This window comes from Pagrus pagrus, assembly GCF_965226575.1.
Source record: "Pagrus pagrus genome assembly, chromosome: 23".
Taxonomy (NCBI): Eukaryota; Metazoa; Chordata; class Actinopteri; order Spariformes; family Sparidae; genus Pagrus; species Pagrus pagrus.
The window spans coordinates 24,771,692-24,777,691 of NC_140205.1; positions in this window are offsets into that span (position 1 = coordinate 24,771,692).

Consider the following 6,000-nt stretch of genomic DNA (forward strand, 5'->3'; position numbering starts at 1 on the left):
GGATTTTGAAGAACTTAAACTTTTTTGCAGTTGGACAGCAGTGTGGAGGAAGCTGTAGGTGAGGAGACAGTCTCAAGACATAGAGCGGCTGGATGACATCCGGAGCATTGTCTTGGACAATGTCATGAACGCCCAGGACAAGACATGGCGGAGAATGAAGGCTCAAATAAACAAAACCACATTTGTGGTAGGGGACAAAATGTGGCAGCAGAACATCAGGAGCCAGCAGCGTAAGGGTGGAAAACTGGAGTCCAACTTTCTTGGACCCTTCACCATAACTGCACTTGAAGGGAAGAGTGCTGATCTTCTTGGGGACAATGGTGCTGTTTTGAAAAAGGTTAGCACTGACCACCTCAGACCCTTTTAAAAATCAGAACCCAAGGATTCCTCACAAAATACCAGCTCCAGCCCCCACTCCGGCTCACCACAACACCCGTAGGCACGGCCCCTGCAGCCTCCACTCCTGCCACTACCATACTTGTGGGCACCTCCTCACCTGTGGGCCAGACCACGGCAGCCTCCACTCCTGCCATCACGCCACCTGTGGGCCAGACCACGGCAGCCTCCACTCCTGCCATCACGCCACCTGTGGGCCAGACCACAGCAGCCTCCACTCCACCTGTGGACCAGACCACGGCAGCCTCCACTCCTGCCATCACTCCACCTGTGGGCACGGCCACGGCAGCCCCCACTCCACCTGTGGGCCAGACAACGGCAGTGTCCACTCCTGCCATCACACCACCTGTGGGCCAGACCATGGCAGCCTCCACTCCTGCCACCACTCCACCTGTGGGCACGGCCCCTGCTCCCACAGCCACAGCACCCCTGTCCAGGTCAAACAAAAAGGCAGCGAAAGTCAGGGGTTCTAAAGCAGCCACAGCAGCCTCCACTCCTGCCACTACCAGACTTGTGGGCACCTCCTCACCTGTGGGCACGGCCACGGCAGCCTCCACTCCTGCCATCACTCCATCTGTGGGCCAGGCCACAGCAACACCAGCTCCTTCCACCACCTCACCTGTGGGCACGGCCCCTGCTCCCACAGCCACAGCACCCCCGTCCACATCAAACAAAAGAGAGGCAGCAAAAGTCAGGGGTTCTAAAGCAGCCACAGAAGCCCCTACAGTACCAGCAGCACTAGCAGCAACAGCATCCACATCCAAGACAGCTACAGTGATACCAAGACCCACGTCTTCAGGGGCAGCAAGTGCCACATATACTGAATCAGAGATACAAAAATGTATGTTGACAATAAATTCATTAATATCTATACAATTAAATACTAAATAGGTTATAAATGGCTCTCAGAAAATGGAAAAGCATACACAGATATCCTTTAGTTTTTGTCTTTGGTGATGATTTATTACAAATGTATTGAAGCTATTAAGAAATTGGAGTTTAATGACTGGATAGGCCAGTAACAAGTTGCTAATACCGGTACTTTCACTTTTGTAGATGTGAATGAGGTGTGGGCAGGGAAATTACAGAACACCCATGTTATTCTGTCCAAAATTGGGCCATATAAATTGTTCTGCTTGGACATCACAAGGATTGCTCCCAAACAAGAGCTTGAGAGTGAGGTAGGCCTAATTGTCATTTTTCTTTGCTATCAGTGCAAAATCAGTTCCTTTGCAGAATTCCATAGCTGTGGAATTCGTCATTGGTGGGTGCAGTAGGAGAGAGGAAGTTATACACTAATCAGTGCAATATATGTATGATCAATAGAGATGATGACATTTGGTTAGTTGTAAAACAAATGACATAACAGATGTTTCTATGTTTCAAGGTTATCAATGCCTACCTTACGGTGCTTGTGGAAAAGTATAACCGGCAAAATGTGGACCAGGCTGCTGTCATTGACAGCTTTGAAATGACCCGTATCTGGAAAAAGAGTACCTCAAAACTAAAAGTACGTATAGAAGTGATTTTTATGAAATGACAGTTATGTCATTGTAATTTGCTTTGTAAACTGCTTTGATTATCATTTTATTCATCATATCTTCAAGTTACTAACATTTCTGTTGACTTTTCTCCTTATTTTTAGATTGACCCAATGAAATACAAAATGATCATGGGGATTTTCAATGACCACCACCACTGGATGCTGATGGTAAAAATGTGATTTTAGCTTTGATCAGTTGTTACATAAGTAGCAAAACTTTCATCAGATCTTCAAGCTTAGTCTGACATGAATGTAGAGTATTTAATATCCTCACAGAGTGAATGGGGGGAAATAAATGGTATTACTAGCAGTATTTCCACTCGGCATATGACAGATTAATACAGTTGAGATATTTTAAACATAATAATCTATATGTATGTACTGCCTTACCTTCTTGGGTATGCACGGGCATGTTAAAGCGCTTACGTTGTAAAATTCACATTCTGAAACATGTTTCCTTTGACAATGTAAAGGTCATTTATCCTCAAGAGAAAAAATCTGTCTTTTTGGATCCAATGGGAGAGACCAAGGCAAAGATGGCAAATTGCCAGGAAGCAACAAGGTGAAAAAAACAAAGGAAACAAAATACAAATATTAGAAATGTTTATGAAAAGTAAGAAAGTAAAAATTATTTTGATATATATTTATTTAAGGGCATTCATGCGGAAGAGAGGCTACATCATTTCAAGATGGACATGTAGCACTCTTCCACATGCACATCAGAGAGACGGCACATCATGTGGTGTGTTTGCCCTGAAAGTGAGTATGCCTTATTGTTACAGCCAAATTTTTGTCCTTGTATTAATAAGCAAGTCTAGAGGAGCGTTACACATCTTATCATTTCAAAGTTTTTGTCATGGTTTCTTGTTTTTAGTGGCTCAACTTGTTTGTTTTTTGCTATGTAATCAAACACTACTTTTCTCATCTTTTTTCATCAGTTTGCTGAGGGGATAATCCATGGATAGGCCATTACCTTTGATTCAAGCGCAAAGGCTGTAAACGCCATGCGGGCTGATATTGCCGCCACTCTCCTCCGTGAATCTGGTCTGCTTCCTTTTTGACTAATAATTTGCTTCATGTTAATGTCTCCTGTGTACTGCTGTTCATTCAACAGCAAACAGTTTTATCTGTTAAGGCTGGGGGATTTGTACTCTGTATACGTCTTAAAACAATCCTTTTTTGTGTTTTCTAGAAACACTCGAGAACCTCTGCCATCAGTGTGGATCTGAGGAGACAGACGACACACAATGGGTAATGATTATTATATTGAACATTTTTAAAAACAGACATGTAGGCTATTTTGCATGTGCCCACATAACTGTGACAAAAAATAGATACAAATCTCATGATTAAGGAGCATTAAAACATAACGTTCTGCTAGTGTGTTGGAAATAATGGCCACAGTAAAACATAGGATTACAGTAGATGTTGATACAGATGTTATGTCAAATTTTCAGATTGGCTGTGAACAATGCACGGGGTGGTACCATAATGGGTGTTTAAGCAGTCCACCACTGGATGAAGATTACATCTGCCCTGTGTGCATATAGGGATGAGTGAGGGATTATTTTTGCAAAGATGTTTTTTTTTTATTATTATTATTATTATTATTCTCTTATCTGAGAGGTTATTTTCTTATTCATGAGACCTGTTGGGTCTTTCTGTTTGCATTTCTGTAAATCTCACATTCATGGTATGTGCATAAACCTCCTGCATTAAAAATGAATGTTCAATAGGTCATTTTCTTTTTTTCCAACATTGGAAAGAGAAATAATTCAAATAATAATTCAAACAATTTAACATGTGGTACTTAAATACCAGTCTTGAACACTTTGGTGCTAGTAACAACTACCTGTATTACGTAATGCCCATGTTACGTGGTGATAGCCTCTGTTTGAAAGAGATAGTCAAAGTGATGCTTTTCAGTAAAGTATCAGGTCACACAGTCATGACTATTTGCAAGCTCAGAGGTTAATGAACAGAAAAGGGCAGTATGACTTAAGCTAATGATGTCCATTTGTTTACAATACTAATTACAATTCACAACTGCTGGTATTTCTACTGCTGCTTTCATGTTGAAACCTGAGCTGGTTTGTGTTAATGTTAATATAGGAAATATTTTTTTGATTCATCATAAAATCAAACTGGAACAAACACTTTGTTTTGACTAAATTAAGTTCATCATCAAAACAAGGATGCATATCTTGGCAAGTTCAAAAACAGCTCTGCCGAATAAAGCATCCCCCTCCTGTGTGTCACTGCAGACACCTGATGGTCAAATGAGGTTAGACACATTGTAATTAAGAGTGTTTATTCATATGAACATGGACTCCATACATGTAGCAGTGTATCTGTCTTAAACAGCCAGGGATGCATATCTCGGCAAGTTCAAAGCAGCTTTGACGTCACGTACACCTCCTCTCCCGACACACACATTTGATTTTTTATCAACTTTGACTTGGTTGAGCAAATGTAACACCCATTCAGTAGTAGCCTACACATTTGAAAATCTGATTGCAGAACAAATTGATCAAGAACAGAAAAAGGTTGCCTTAAGAAATGTGAAGAATGTTGTTCTCTCATAATCTCTCAAATCTACAAAATCAGTAAAATATGGCCCCCGATATAAATATATACTTATATTATCACACGTTAAACCGACAAAGAACAAGTCGATAATTTTAAGCCGCATTTTGCCGTAGAAATCACTAAAATGAATGATCCGTACTTCCGCATTTGTATGCAAAATCAGTAAAATATGGCCCCCTGCTGACAGCAGACCGGGGGAGAAAAAAAAATTCTTTGCTCGGTGCTTTGGTTGGGTTTTAGGCAATGAAGAAAGGAGTTGGTTAAGTTTAGTAAAAAGACCAGGTAGAGGCCAGAAGCATAATGACCGTTAGCTATAGGCTACTATGTCATATTATTTACAGATGAAGTTTAGTTCTTGGAGCTCTGTGCATTAGAAAGAACAGTTCTTTTAAGTATTATTTGTTTTTATTCTGTCTGTTCAACGTCCTCCAACAAGAACAGGTGGTGGTGGGGTTCATAATGTTCACAATGATATTTTATTAGTTGTTGGTTTAACCATGGATGAGGTAATGGCTGTTATGTTATTTTCTTTTCAATGACATTCCTTGTTACAGGTTTATTGCTGGATTTATGGAAAAACATCAACCAATGCATATCCATAATTATTATAATGGATAATTAAAGAATACTTACACTATAACAAAAATTAGTGCAACTCAAAAAAAAATTTAAAAAATGTACGCCTATTTTGAATTTTACTCGAATACAAATACTTTCCCCCCCTCAACAAATACAAATACAGATATCGGCTGCTCCGCACACCCCTAATACTTACCCATGTTTGAATGTCTTCTGACATGCCAGGCCAGTAGAATCTTTTGCCAATAGCATCCAGGGTTTTTTTTGGCCACAGTGTGCCCCAGTGCTGCTGGAATGGAAATCTTTAAAACATTTCCGCAGCCTTTTCTGCCCCACACACCACCTCAATGGAAGAACCCTTTTTTAGGTATTAAAGCTTTCCGTCTTAGGGCAAAAAAAAGGCCATATTAGATCATTAAATAAAGCATCAGCTGAGAAAAAGAATGAAACACAGCCTTGCAACATGAAATTCAGTAAATTTAATTCTTCAAACTAAATGGAATTACATTTCTTTGTGATTGAACATTGGGTATTAGAGTCTAAGTTTTTGCATTCCCCCTGCTGTTATTATTTTTAATTGACTGCCCTCACTAACTCAGGAATGCAAATTTACTGTATTTGCATCTGGTGCCCTTTACTGTCACTCCAGAAAATTCTGTGAATTATCGGCCTTTGCAATCCTGAGTTACAGGATGCAGTCACTTCTCAGCGGGTTCTCCCTCTGGATCTCAAGTGTATCACTCCTGCTATACATCACCCGGTCCTCCACCTTACAATAAACTACATCACATGCATATTGGTGATATCTTTTGTTAATAGTTTATATATGGTTCTCATAGGCTATGACTTGATAACCATAACAAGGACAACAAATTAATAAGAACCTTTTCATG